The 15,961-nt window shown below is 44.2% G+C and overlaps 1 long non-coding RNA gene across 4 annotated transcripts in view; it reads right to left on the reverse strand.

Annotated features, from left to right (window-relative positions):
* The window catches only part of LOC126100608 (uncharacterized), an 807,357-nt gene that overhangs the window by 126,677 nt on the left and 664,719 nt on the right, over positions 1-15,961 (reverse strand). For all 4 annotated transcript variants that reach the window (XR_007522189.1, XR_007522190.1, XR_007522187.1 and 1 more), the window contains one exon: positions 3,992-4,040. This is a non-coding gene — a long non-coding RNA (uncharacterized LOC126100608). The remainder of the gene's footprint in view (positions 1-3,991; positions 4,041-15,961) is intronic.

Genomic DNA, 15,961 nt, shown 5'->3' on the forward strand with positions numbered 1-15,961 from the left:
GACACACCAGGAACCGCGGTGTTGGCCGTCGAATGGCGCTAGCTGCGCAGCATTTGTGCACCGCCGCCGTCAGTGTCAGCCAGTTTGCCGTGGCATACGGAGCTCCATCGCAGTCTTTAACACTGGTAGCATGCCGCGACAGCGTGGACGTGAACCGTATGTGCAGTTGACGGACTTTGAGCGAGGACGTATAGTGTGCATGCGGGAGGCCGGGTGGACGTACCGCCGAATTGCTCAACACGTGGGGCGTGAGGTCTCCACAGTACATCGATGTTGTCGCCAGTGGTCGGCGGAAGGTGCACGTGCCCGTCGACCTGGGACCGGACCGCAACGACGCACGGATGCACGCCAAGACCGTAGGATCCTACGCAGTGCCGTAGGGGACCGCACCGCCACTTCCCAGCAAATTAGGGACACTGTTGCTCCTGGGGTATCGGCGAGGACCATTCGCAACCGTCTCCATGAAGCTGGGCTACGGTCCCGCACACCGTTAGGCCGTCTTCCGCTCACGCCCCAACATCGTGCAGCCCGCCTCCAGTGGTGTCGCGACAGGCGTGAATGGAGGGACGAATGGAGACGTGTCGTCTTCAGCGATGAGAGTCACTTCCGCCTTGGTGCCAATGATGGTCGTATGCGTGTTTGGCGCCGTGCAGGTGAGCGCCACAATCAGAACTGCATACGACCGAGGCACACAGGGCCAACACCCGGCATCATGGTGTAGGGAGCGATCTCCTACACTGGCCGTACGCCACTGGTGATCGTCGAGGGGACACTGAATAGTGCACGGTACATCCAAACCGTCATAGAACCCATCGTTCTACCATTCCTAGACCGGCAAGGGAACTTGCTGTTCCAACAGGACAATGCACGTCCGCATGTATCCCGTGCCACCCAACGTGCTCTAGAAGGTGTAAGTCAACTACCCTGGCCAGCAAGATCTCCGGATCTGTCCCCCATTGAGCATGTTTGGGACTGGATGAAGCGTCGTCTCACGCGGTCTGCACGTCCAGCACGAACGCTGGTCCAACTGAGGCGCCAGGTGGAAATGGCATGGCAAGCCGTTCCACAGGACTACATCCAGCATCTCTACGATCGTCTCCATGGGAGAATAGCAGCCTGCATTGCTGCGAAAGGTGGAAATACACTGTACTAGTGCCGACATTGTGCATGCTCTGTTGCCTGTGTCTATGTGCCTGTGGTTCTGTCAGTGTGATCATGTGATGTATCTGACCCCAGGAATGTGTCAATAAAGTTTCCCCTTCCTGGGACAATGAATTCACGGTGTTCTTATTTCAATTTCCAGGAGTGTATATACACAAACAACAGAAGCATACACAACAGTGAAGAGCTTATACATAAGATGAAAAATAGTGGCATATCCACAACAGCCACACTCACATCATTCAACATCACATCCTTAAACACCAATATCCCCACTGTAGAAACCAACAACACAATCAGAGAACAATAACAACAACAAAATGACATTTCCACGCCCCCAAATAAGAGAAGTGACAAACATTCTAAAATTAATCACAGAGCAAAAGCATTTCTCATTCGACAACTAGTTCTACTCACAACAGAATGATCTCCCATGGGATCACAAATCAGTGGACTCCAACCCAACATTTTCTTAAATCGCACTGACAACAAAATATTCTGAGCCGTTGTAAACCCACATAATACAGAAAATACAATGAAAATGGTTCAAAGGGCTCTGAGCACTATGGGACTTAACTGAGGTCATCAGTCCCCTAGACTTAGAACTACTTAAATCTAACTATCCTAAGGACATCACACACATCCATTCCCGAGGCAGGATTCGAACCTGCGACCGTAGGGGTCGCGCGGGTCCAGACTGAAGCGCCTAGAACCGCTCGGCCGCACCGGCCGGTGAATAAAACACTGACATCGCTATGTAGATGACATCATATTCTTTCTGGATGAAACAGCTCACCATGTACAACAGCTCCACAATGACATAAACACAATCCACCCACAGAAAAATTTATTAAATAAGCAGAAAAACACAAAAAACTAAACTTCTTAGACTTCACAACACAGAGATACAACAACCAACATCATTTTTTCACGTTCTGAAAAAAGTGCAACCATACATTGAAATCCAAAGCAACCAATTATCCTCAAGGAAACTGGGTTCCAACACATGCTACACAGCTCGAATAAAACTCCAAGTTGAAGACAACTACAAAAATGACCTACAAATATCCGAACTAATAGCTGTTGCAAATGGCTAAAAACAAGCATGACAGACAAACTAAATTACAAAATTAAAACAAAATTGAAAGACACACCCAACACACAGCAATAAATGGATCAACACACAAGCACAGGAACATACAACATAAACAAAGAACACAAACACACACAAAACATGTGGACAGGAAACATCTACAACAACAAACGAATGCCATACAGTTACCTACAACAACAAGGCAGTTCACAGGATTGGAAAAATGGCAAAAAGAACAAGAACTGAAAACAGTCTACAGAAAAGTCAGAGCTATACAAAAAAAAACTAAGGGCAAACAACACTGAAACAAACATAACACATCTGGAAAATGTCATCTCACATGTCAACACTGCAACCGAATTTATATTGGAAAGATAAGTAGAAAATTCAACATCAGATACTCTGCACAGACGAGGGCACTTAAAAGTAACAGAAGTCATTCTACATTTGCTGACCACCTCACTGACATGGAACACAGATCAACAGAAATCAACATAGATTTAAAAATTCTTAAATGTTGCAACAGCCCTCCTCTATAAACTTGTATAAAAAAGTTACAATATAACAAAAAGCTATTGAAAGGGAAAGAAATGGCGAATGAATAAAAAGCACTATGCAATGAAATCTTGTTCTCAGCTCTAAAAGAACTATTAGGAGATCAAGACGCGCACACGCACACAAAGACAGTCCTCCCAGAACCCCAAATTCCAATGCCACTGCAAAATTTGGAATGCCCGCCTAGAACACACAACAAGATGGCGGAACAAGTAAACATTAGACAAACAGTGAAATAGTGTGTGTGAGGAGGCACTGTTCTGCATGCTGTAGAAGCATGAAAATCTACCAAAAGTAACAACACCCTGTTTACATAAATAACCCCCCCCCCCCCCCGACTCACCAGTCTACAAAGACCATTCATAATCTCCACAGTTCCAACACAATTTCGAAAATAAGTACTGTAACCTAAAGAAAGAACCGTTAAAGATTAAAACACCGAATGTTTATTGATAGCAGAACATAACACAATGACAGTAGTGCGAGAAGTTGGTGATTCTGCACTCCGTGGTCTGAAGTACACAGTACGCGATGCTGTTAAATGTGTTCATATCCTTCTGCATTTAGCGCTTTCTTCCGTGCAGTTAGGAGACCACAGCAACTGTTAAAAACATCCCCGTACCTTAATACCACCTCCTCCATTATTCACTGTTGGCAGGTAATATTCTCCAGGCTTTCGCCAAACCCAAACCCCTCCATCGGACTGCCACAGGCTGTAACGTGACATCGGATTGCCTGCCACAGGGTATAGCGTGATTCGCCACTTCAAATCACTTGTCCACTGTCGCGTCTCTCTTGATGCCTCCTCAAGTGTCGCTTGACTAGATAGAGATGGGGCCCCTCTACGCCAGCACCAACGTGGTGAGCAGACCAAAAGTTCTACTGTCACCACCGTCAACATGTTAGTTATCTAATAAATGGATCACAGGATGCTGGGCTGTGATGTTATCCGTGCGTCTGGGTAAGACCGCGCGTTAACACGGTCCATCAGGTGATAAATGGTGGACGAAACGCGAATGAGGGTAGCAATTTGAAGAGCAGAGGGAAAAAAGTGCCAAGGCTCGTGCCGTGGGAAAAAAACCTCTGCGACAGTGGGGTGGGTAGTAAGAGAAGTAGCGGCTTACTAGCTGCGATAGTTCATGCAAGGTTGGATTTGTTAGTATGGGTATCATGAATCATTACCGTGGCAGGCGATGGCGATGTATCCCAGTTTGCTGCAGCCGCTGCATTCCTGGAACAATCAAGATCGTTATGTAGTAGTGGGAGATCGGCCATAGATCATCTCACTGTGTTGGGGGGGAGGGGGTGGAGCTTGTCTGTATACAGTGTACGGTACGACTTCCCTGCGTGGCGCCAGTTATTCGGCAGTGTGTTCCAGCTGGAAATCCAGCAATGGCGTCTGATTAACAGGGGCTCACCTGTACCGTTGTGTTTTCGTGCGCTTGTTCACAGATGTTAGGTCCTTACAAGTACTTCTTTTGGTATTTTATGTTTCCATCTATGGTTGTGGTCGTAGTTCCCTAGATTCAGTTTGTGGATTACCTCCGTGAGAGTCTCAAGTCGGTATTCCCGGTGAAGGTCAGCGATGCGTGTGTATCGTGCAGCATTGCTTATGATTTTGAGTACTTTGTTTTGTATAAGCTGCAGACGGCGCAGGCGTGTGGCGCAGCGTATCCCCAGACAGGAGCTGCGTACGTCATCAGGGGTCGAATAAGTGTCATGAACATGGATCTCGACACCCTTCTGTTCAGTGTGCTACGCCTGTTGAGCATAGGGCAGAGCTGTTTGAGCCTCGCGCTTGCTCGGTTGGTGATGTGTGATGTGTTGTATGTGGTCTCCCCCCCCCCCCCCCCCCCGAGTAATTTCCGGTCCAGCCAGACACCGAGGTATTTGACTTTCTCACGGAAACGTATTGGGCGTGCATGTAGAGTTATTGGTCTGCAGTATCGGTGTTTGCGCAGTTAATTCGGTCTTGTAGTGAACAGAGCGGCCACTTGTCGACGTTTACTCTAACACGCCATTTCTCCAACCAAGGCTCAGCCACTCTCAGTGCTGCAGATTGTGTGGCTTATGAGGGGCTGCTCGCCATTTTACCCCATTATTTATACCCATAATCAATGTACCAGCTGGATTGCTGGTAGCACTTTGGAGCTCACGAGTGATTTCTTCAGCTGACTTCAAGTGATTTTTTTACAACCAGCCTCTGCAATGCTGGAGACGGCCCCAGTCCGTCAGTACACGTGACGCACCTGGCTTTGTTTTAGCTATGGTTGTGGTTGCACCAACAGCTGCCTCGGGCAGCAGTAGAAGGATTGAAGTGCCTCTGATGGATGTGTAACTCAGCTGACAACCAACGACTAGTCCGTGTTCGAAGTCGCTGAGCTCTCCTCGTCCGGCCCGTACAGCTGTTACTGCTGCTCTACTCACAGCACAAGAGCCGCCACCTCCTTTCGCAATGGCGGGTCCGCCTCTCGTAACATCTGGCGGTCAATTCCGCGTTACATTTGGGTATCTGGATTCTTTTGATCAGACACTGTACACATATGTGACTCGTAATAGTCCAGCGATACATTTCGGTGCACAGTTCAAGACAATTCGTGCGTGCTGTTACGAGTATTCCTACAGATATGCCGCGTCACGCTGACTGTGCTTTGTTTGGGAACAGTGGACTATATCTTAAGAATTGGCTGTGAAACTATTCTGATGTTTGTTGGAATCTCACCGTGAATGGATCACTGCGAGATTTAGAAACGAATTAAGTGATTATCACACAGAACTTGATCGCGACAAAGTAATCGATGGATTTGCGTCGTTTCAGTGCGAAAGTGATTCTGATTTATGTACGAGAATATCGTCTGAACAGTCCAGCCCCGTGATAAAACAATTTTCATAAGAGTGTTGAAATTATCAGTAGTGTGTTATCTTAGCTGCTGCGAACGGCAGTGCATGGAGGAAGGGCAACAACGGCTGAAACTTCAAGTAGGTGGTTTTCGTCGCAGTCGTAAAAAGTATTGAACTTTTGGTAAGATCTCAGATTCAGCTATTTGTAATCATCTTCTTCCGGCCTGTTAATAGTGGGTATGACTCTCATGGTATAATGTGTGGTTGATACGGCACGTGTGAGTAACAATAACCGCTATGCAGTGTAGTGTTTTCTTTGTGTTATTGTGAATGACTGTGGAAATGAAGAAAGGGAAGTTAATGATTAATATCTAAGCAACATCGAGGTAGTTACAGCCGGAGCACTACTTCAGCTCGAAGACGAGGAAAAACACGATGGTGCTCTGTTTAACATCCATCATCATTGGCTTATGGAACAATAAAGACGACAACAGAATATCTGATAAAGGATTCAATCCCTCCTTCTACAGAATGCGAGTCCATTGTATTACTAACTGTTGCCGCGTGTTGAGTGATTATGGAATTGTAAGGAATGGAGAGCAAAGCATGTGCCATCACTAATCGATATACTCAGAGAGGTTAAGATATAAGTCACAAACAGTTTGGTATCGAAATATACACAGCGCCTCTTCTCCAGGGTTGAAAACTATCATTCAGTGAAAATAGTAAAACAGTCGCGCAAAAAAGGCCAAAAATGTCAAAATTATAATTAAAAACATGAAAAAACACTCGCTTATCAAATCTAAAATCATAATCTTCACCCTCCTCTGCCTCACTTTCTTTGCTGAGGGTGCAGATGTCCCTGGTCTCCCTCCTGTATGCCGCATTTGTATCAACAAGCTCCAGTATTTCTTCTGGGACTTCGTGTAAAAAAACGACACTCATGGTGACGCCTCAATACTTACCTAACAATCAGAACTGCGGAGAGTGTATTCGTTTCAAGTCTGTTTCTGAGTTTGTTTTTTACCAAGTTTACCTGCCTAAAAATTATCTGATGCAGTAAAAAGACTTTCGCCTCACTTTACTGACTAACATCTTGCCAAGGTTTAGGTGTGCCTGTTTTATTAATCAGTTTTATGTAACTAATGTTTCGCCACTGGCTTTCAATTTTGTTGGCATTTTTCTCAAAACGAAGTTAACACCAAACCAATATAGGTTGTTCTGCTGTTTTGAACGTTTCTTTCACACTTGGCTACGACATTTGGTTCAGTACTTCATAATTTTCAGGAAGTCTATTTCGAAGCTGCTGGACCAGGTTTTTTGTGAAATTCTCTCATCTGTCCCGTAAAGTTTTCTTCGCATCATCGGACAGAGTGGAGAGTTGTTCATTATCGACTGCGTGGCCGAGTTATGCGGAAAGATCAATATAATTACCAATGCTGTTCTTGAGGGGGTCAATTTTAGCTGTGGAATTTATTACTCTGTCGCTTAAGGACTGAACTAAATAGGTCAAACTATCTAACAACTTGGTGGGATCCGCAGCTTCGGATTCAAAAAGTTTAGTGGTTTTTTGAAGTTTAATTCGAGTATTCTGATTGTACTGTAGATACACCTTATTGGGTGGATCCTTGTACTCGTACATTTTGTATAAAACTTCTACGGAAAGCACCGTTAATTGTGTTTGTTTAATTCAAAATGTAGTACTAGTTTTGCACACTGTTCTAAAATTCTATTAACAGCGGGTTCAGTGGAAATCCAGCGATTATTGCAAATTTCTGGAATGTTTCATGGATCACGTTTATCCTCTTCATAATTAATTGTGGCGCTCAGAAGAACAGAAGCACGGTTTATGCGTTTCACGAATAAGGAATTCATTGTTTCTGGACAGAGTTTCCTCTGTAGCACGAGAAAGTGCAAGCGGTAGTGAACACATGAGAATAGTAGAACTGTTTTCAAACTGTTTTTCTGTCTGAACATATACCCCGTTGTTAACATCACACGTTACGCTGCCATTATCTGTTCTGAGCCCCTACCCTTTTTTTAGAATCAAGTTTCCAATTCAGCGAAAACTTTTTTATTCCTAAAAGTAAGGATGCAGCATTACATTTTTTCTAGCCCAACATTACCTAAAAACGTGAACGTTATTCAGTTCATTTGTGTGCTGTAATATCTCACCGCAACTACTAATAATTGGGATACTGAAATGTCAGTCGATTCATCTGTGACAAAACTGAATTTCCGTTGGCCTATATATCTCACTAATACATCATTGAAGTTCTGGGTATTTTGTCCTATACCAAAGAAGACTGACTATTTTACGGTCACTCAAAGAAAATTTGTTATTTCATAATTGCGACAGTGCTCATTACTGTGGAATGTGTTGCAATGTACAGTGCCGAACTAGCTTCAACCGAATTGCTACCCGTGATTTCATTAAGTCTTTTACACGTGATTATAGTGTGACAATTGGTATAGAGTGGAGCAGATGCTGAAAAGTGTTTTTAGAACTGGAATGATGTTTTAAATCATATAATTTTGCCCTTAAATATCCTCAGCAAAGCGTACAAAATACTTTAGTAGTGGTGCTAGGCGCTACAGTCTGCAGCCGCGCGACCGCTACGGTCGCAGGTTCGAATCCTGCCTCGGGCATGGATGTGTGTGACGTCCTTAGGTTAGTTAGGTTTAAGTAGTTCTAAGTTCTAGGGGACTGATGACCTTAGAAGTTAAGTTCCATAGTGCTCAGAGCCATTTGCACCACTGAACTAGTAAAGCAACCATTTTTTTGCTTTAGTAGTTCAATGGTTCAAATGTCTCTGAGCACTATGGGACTTAACTTCTGAGGTCATCAGTCCCCTAGAACTTTGAACTACTTAAACCTAACTAACCTAAGGACATCACACACTTCCATGCCCGATGCAGGATTCGAACCTGCGACCGTAGCGGTCGCGCGGTTCCAGACTGTAGCTCCTAGAACCGCTCGGCCACTCCCGCCGGCTTGCTTTAGTAGTGTCTGTTGCGACTGGTTATAGCCACTCCTCAGAGTCCAACTGTTCTCCCACTGATTTCTGTAAGGGCGTCCGGCTTTCTGCAGGCAGAGGAATCACCAGGTTAATGTCGTATCGTGTATATGATGTCAGTGCATGGGTATGCGCGTGCAAGGATGTCCACTGTTAACACACGACCCGTACGCCGTATCTAAAGAAACATTAAAAAATACAAATACATTTCGCAATAAAGTGCAAAGTTGTATTATTTTTGTATTTTTATTATGAAAAGTATCGAAAAATAAAAATGTGTAAAATGACCAAAAAAAGACTAGGAATGCCATCAGTAGCGTTTTCAAAAAGAATGACTTGTTATCACTTTAAAGAGGCTAGATGTAGTCATAGTGGTCAAGTTAGTAACTACTCTCCTCCCCTTGCGTGCCTCCCTCTGTGGATGACAAGTGCTTCCACTATGAGGAACTAGTGGATAGTTCTGGAACTTGGAACAACTGCACTGTACATTGTATGCGGAGTTGTTTTTCATACGGCAGTAATATGTGTAATATGCGGGAGAGTGCTTCTCTTTAGAAGAGGTTAATTTCAATACTTCCATTTGTAAATCCTGTTAGTGCTAATAAGAAACAACTATAGAGCTAGAAATACCCCGACAGAGAAAATTTTTACTGTAGAGCTAGACATGGTGGCTGCCGATTAGGATTGTTGATGCTGGCAGATATTTTCTTCAGTACTTAGCCGGAATGAGAGGAGGCGTGGCGACGCGATGTCTCATATCAGGTTTTGCGCCAGTGAGCCGGATTAAAATCGATGACCTTTGACGAATTAATCTGAGTGACTGTTCAAAGAAACTGAATTTAGAAGTTTCTAGCAGACAGAACTCAACACTTTCTTGTTAACTGTATAAGTGCACTATTAGCGATAAATCAGTGGAAAATAATTGGCAACCAATGCTGTACAATCGCGATAAAGTCATGAGATGTTCAACTGACTCTTTTATTAGAACATGTTACGCGTTTCGGGATAGACCCTTCTTCAAACATCACAAACTTCAACTCCTTCCTAACCAACCAGGCGAGCAGCCTTGACTACTCAAAGAAAGTGTCCAATAACATATGACTGCTTGTGTCGCAGTTACTGTCATATGTTACTGGACACTTTCTTTGAGTAGTCAAGGCTGCACGCCTGGTTGGTTAGCAAGGAGTTGAAGTTTGTGGTGTCTGAAGATGAGTGAATCCCGAAACGCGTAACATGTTTTAATAAAAGAGTCAACTGGACATCTCATGACTTTATTGCGATTGCACAGCGTTGGTTGCCAATTATTAACATAAAAATGATCGCAGTCCTCAGACGGGATTTTATGTCCTGTATATCAAATCAGTGGAAAGTGCAACAACGGTAAAATACCTGAAGCGACATCAAGTACGAGGAAAAACCGTATAAAACTAGTTGTAAGTGAAACACGAGGCAGGCTGAGGTACACTTGAAGGATCCCAAGGGAATTTAGCTTATCTAAGAAAGAGGTGGCTTACAAAACACTCGCTCGACATGTTGTTTAGTATCACTCTCTAGTCTGTGACACTAGTCAGGTGTGATTAATATACGAGATAGAGAAAATACAAAGAAGACGGGAGAGTTTCGTCGTGGGTTGCTCTGTAATTTCGAGAGCGATACGGAGGCGATCATCAAACATCAGAGACTAACGAAACAAGGAAGCCTCGTACATCAGCGACAGCATCTATGTTAACATTTGAAGGACACACGTTCCAAGAACAGCGGGGCAGCATGTTACGTCCTCCTCAATACACCTAGTGAAGTGACCGCGACGGAAATCGGATAAATTCGATCTCACACGGAGGATCACCGACGGCTATTCTTCCCATGCACCACTCGCTCGCGGACAGAACAGGAAATCAGGATAAATGATAATGGTCTCAGCTCTTACAGAATATGACTACAATACCAGCGGTGTGCTGCTTGACACAGCCGCGCAGCTTAAACATCGAGGCGTCACGGTGCGAAGCGACGTGAAGTGGAACGAGCACGTAAGGAGGGTTCTAGGGAAAGCGAATCGTGGACTTCGATATATTGGAAGAATTCTGGGAAGATGTAACTCATCTATAGAGAAGACCACGTACGGAACACTTGTGCGATCCACTCTTGAGTATTTCTCGAATGTTTGGAATCCCCACCAGGTAGGATTAAACGAAGATATCGAAGCTATTCAGACGCAGGCTGCTAGATTTACTAATGGTAGATTCTCTCAGCATGGTAATGTTCCGCCAAGTCAAATGGGAATCCCCGGACTAAAAAAGACGTTCTTTTCGCGGAAAGCTATTCGAAAAGTTCACAGACCAGGAATCTGCCACAGACTGCAGGACGATTCTGCTACCACCAACGTACATCTTCTGTGAGGACATAGAAGGCAAGACAAATCAGCGCTCGTACGGAAGCATATAGGCAGTCGTTTTCCCTCCCTCCATTTGCGAGGGGAGTAGGAAAGAGGTTCACTAATAGTGGTACTGGGTACCTTCCCGTCATGCACCGTATGTTGGCTTGCAGTTTATGTATGTAGATATCACTGTAGATCCAGAAACCGCCACCTACGTTGACATGAAGAGTCGCGCTGTAGAGAGTCGAGAAACAAAGAGTAGGACTGAGGTGAACACGATGGTAAATTTCAACGTCATCATGTTGCGCCCACGTTCCATCCACTATCTGAGCAGTAGATCGGAACGAGGCACCAGCTACCGCTGCCCATTCAAGCGGGTCCACAGCTGATATGGTTCTAAGTACTGATCAAGCTGTGCTTGAAATAGACGTTTGCGAGCTATGGTTTTCTTTATCAGAGCACCGAGTCTTAGGATAGAGTTTCCTCCACACACACACTGACAGAATGTGACAGCGGCGAATGTATTGGACAGAAAGTTTTGCTAGAATTCTGCAAAATCGCGTCCACACTCCTTCCGAGAATGTACTTCCTGAATTTCACTGCGGAGTTCGCCGCTCCAGAGGAACTACTGATACGATCTTCTGTGCACGACATCTGCAGGAGAAGTGCAGGGAACTACATAAGCCTCTAGTGTTTGTGTTCTATGGCCTATAAATTGCCTTTGAGACGGTGGCTGGATATGCTATGTGGAAGGTCTTCAAAAGATTTCGGCTGTGCTGGACACTTCGTTCGGACTGATTCAAGCTTTCCTTGATGACATGTCTGGGTAAGTGTTACACCAGAACGAAACGTGTAACAAATTCGCTATTACTAATGGACTCAAACAAGGGTATGTTTCCTCGCCAATGCTATTTTCCTTATACCTAGCAGATCTGTAAGAGACATCGCCTATAAACAATGCAGATGCAGGACTTAAACACGGATTTGGAGGAGGACTAATTAATGAGTTCAGACTCCATTCTAAAAGGTTCTCGAATCTCATCTAGATAACTTAACTGCAGTATGCGGATAACAATTCCTCTCTAGCTCACATACGCACAGAACTGCAATTGTCTGTAAATTTCTTCGAAATTTCGGTTTTACTGGACCATCAACATCCAAAAAGCAAAGGCACTCCTGGAACAAGCTTTACGGATCTCAGGATTGCTATTTTCAACACACCTTTGGAACAAGTAGACCATTTCTACTTCCTCTGTCTAGTAAGTACATGATCAACTAATTACTCATCGAAAAAGGACATGGAGAACAGGTTTCGTGCTGCTCATGTTGCTTTTGGACGTCTCCTACATCAGGTCTTCCTGACTAAAGATCTGATTATGTGTTACAGACGGACTGTGTATCGAGCAGTTGCTGTCGCTACCCTGCCCTATAGTTGCGAAACCTTGACACTATACCGCCGTGATCTTATGACATTAGAACGATTCAACCAATAGAAACTTAGGTGCGTTATGAAAATCAAATGGGATGACTTCGTATCAAACACAACTGTTCTTGGGTATGAAAAAACGATCATAGGTCACCATCTTCGATGGATTGGGCGTGTCCAGCGGATGGAAAAAAGGCTTGAAGCGCTATAAGAATCAGTGCAAGGAGCACCTAAAGAATCTAAACACTGACTCCAGTAATTGATACACCGCAGAAGAGGATCGTAATCACTTACGCGCAATTACTTCAGCTGCTGATTTACATTTTGAGAAGGAACGTTGCAAACATGAAAACGAGGAACGTCAGAGATGAAAACTTCGCCAGGCTCACACCCTGTATTACGCGTAATCTATGCGGCCGCATGTTTCATGCCAAGATTGGTCTGCTAAGCCATCAAAGGCATCTTCACACTTGAATAGCGATGCAATAAAGGAAATACAGAATAAAAATGAAAACTCGGATGAGAGTATGAGCCGCCTCCGTCGACGACGTCACCGGCCGGAACTTGCAAATAATAAACTTAATTCTAATAGCCATAAAGTATGCATAGCTCCAGACATTCCGTTTCCACTGCCAGATTGCGAAACGCCTGAAGAAAGCTGCATCGTGAGTGATGGGTTTGTATACTCACTGCAAAATGTTTGGAAAACGTCTTAACGTCAAATGTGAAGGTCGCTGGAACAAAGGCGTTATTATTCGGGAGAAAAAAGCCAGTCTCGTGTTTCCGTGAGATTGTTTCCGCTACGGATTTTGATGCTTTGCGTACATTACGTGTTGCCCACGTCAGACTAGTCAGGGGAAACCACATGGAGTGATGTCCAGTCCCATATACAAATTTCCTACATTTCTGCGTATTGAAAAATAATGAGAGTGGGTTTTGGAAACATATACTGTATTGGTAAACGATGTAAACTGGATACAACAGGGCCTATATTTTGCTTGCAGATCGGGGAAAAAATTTTGTAAGTTTGAAATCATATGTCACAGAAATCCATGAGAAACTAAAATTTGTCACTGAACTATACGGCGTGTCCCAGGAGAAACGGTCAATATTGAGCGATATGACAAGAACACCCATTTGAAGCAAACGACTTTATACGGACATATGCTTTACTCCGATTGCTTTCCGAGACAGAACACATTCAACATACATTTACTTTTGGGCTGTAGGCACGCACTGATGTGTCTTACCCGACAAACATCTCTGAGGTTTTATTCTAGTCCGTCCTACCCCGTTGCTTTCAACCTCACTGCGGACGATGTCTTTTTGCTATTAAATGCGTTGAACGCACAGTTGTCCACGGTGGCCGGCCGGTGTGGCCCAACGGTTCTAGGCGCTTCAGTCTGGAACCGCGCGACCGCTACGGTCGCAGGTTCGAATCCTGCCTCGGGCATGGATGTGTGTGATGTCCTTAGGTTAGTTAGGTTTAAGTAGTTCTAAGTTCTAGGGGACTGATGACCTCAGCTGTTAAGTTCCATAGTGCTCAGAGCCATTTGAACCATTTTTGTCCACGGTGTGTTTTGAGCGAAATAGTGCCAGTGATTGACAGGGTATCAGAGACAAGCATCTATTATCTGTATCGGTACATGTGCTGACTAAAAGGCCGCCGCATCTACACTAATTAAGAATAGGCAGATGTGGCGTATGTTTACAACTTCAGCAATAGTAATGCTCCTGCTCCTGTCAAAGAATACCATTGGCGTTTTCCCACACATCGATTTCCTGATCGCTGAGTGTTTATACGACCTTTGAGCATAATGCGTGAATCAGGTATGGTTCTAAGTTTCCAATTTTCTTTTGAACCTCTAGTTCAGCATCTTGTGCACTAACAGCAGCCTATTGCTGATATGGTCCAGCGTAGTGGTACTACCAGGGACTTTCTGCACGCATCAGTGTCTCCTAACAAGTGCCTTTCGAATGTTACGTACATGCTAAAAATTTGTACCGATTTCTCATTCAGCGTGTCCACAACCATCACATTGGCGGAAGTGCCAGACGACCTGAATTTTGTCACGGACAAAGGATAATCGTCATTTGCTTCCACTAATACTATTCACTCATGAAGCCACGATCACACAGAACACAATCAGCAACACAAGTAATAATCATTGATGGATGCAGGAAAATCCACACTCTACACTGGACTTCGTAGTTCGCTTTTCGATCAGATTTTGGTGCAGCTTGCTCTGTGACATCTTGATAGGTGTCATTTCAGAAGAGCATATGATGAGACAGAATTAGTTGCATTTTTTGTAAAATTCGTTTGTTGAACGCCGTGAGTAATATCCAGCGTAATGGAGCTCCTCCACATTTCATCAAAGTATGACGGAACACCTCAACCGCACTTATCCTAATTGCTACTTTGGTCGTTTTAGTACGATTAACTGGGCACCAAGATCGTCAGACCTTACGGCAAGAGAGTTTTGTATGTGGAGTTGGATAATTGTGAGGCGTGCAAACGAAAGATGAACACGCGAACTGAACTAGTGCCTTCATTAGTGAACGTGCCGAGGCACCGAGACAAGCAACACAGCATGTTCTCCCCACAGTGCACAAATGCACTGAAGTTGACGGTGAGGTATTCGAACATTTACTGTGACTGTACAAGAGCTAAAATGAGACGTGTATCATGGCGCTTAGAAGTGATTCTGTTAAAAATAAGTATTTTTCAATTGATATTGTGTAAAACTACTAGCTTGTAGACGTCAACATGGGAAAACCTGACAATGTATTGAATAATACGGGAAACAAATGACGATGAACATTACATTATTCTATCTCGGAAACCATCCGGAATAGGGCATATGGCCACATGGAGCTTTTTACTTCAAATACTCGGTCCTGTCAATGGCTGGATATTGAGCACTCCTGCTGGGACATCTCGTAAGTGGAATAGCTGATTTTTCACTTAAAAGTCAGTAAAACTCTGTGCATACCAGTCGATTCCAGGACTATCATTGTCGACAAACCACTGCCTCACAACACAGATGCTTCCTCATGAGAGGGTGCACTGTCGTGCAGGTATATTTATGCTCCTCTACTGTAAGCGGAAAACAGTGCTGTAAAATCTGTTCACATCCTTACACACACAGCGTTTTGTTTAGTTCGGTAAGGAGACGACACACTGACTGCGAGAAACACCCCCAAGCCCTAACACAGCTTCCCCTGTACTTCAGTGTCGGCACTGAGACGCCCGCTAAACCCGCTCGCAGAACAGGTGATTATGATTGTGGAAAGGGCCAAATAAGGTTGGGGTCAGTTTCACCTTATAATTGTAATTTATTGTAATTTAATAACACATTTACAGCCAAAGCGGCACGTAGCCGAACCTTTACCGAATGCAACTGTTTCACGGCTGAAGGCCTCAACAAGAAATCTTAAAAAATCAACAAGATAAAAATCCAATGAAAATAGCAATAAAATAATCAAAAAAG

The sequence above is a fragment of the Schistocerca cancellata genome, chromosome 9, assembly GCF_023864275.1.
Source record: "Schistocerca cancellata isolate TAMUIC-IGC-003103 chromosome 9, iqSchCanc2.1, whole genome shotgun sequence".
NCBI lineage: Eukaryota > Metazoa > Arthropoda > Insecta > Orthoptera > Acrididae > Schistocerca > Schistocerca cancellata.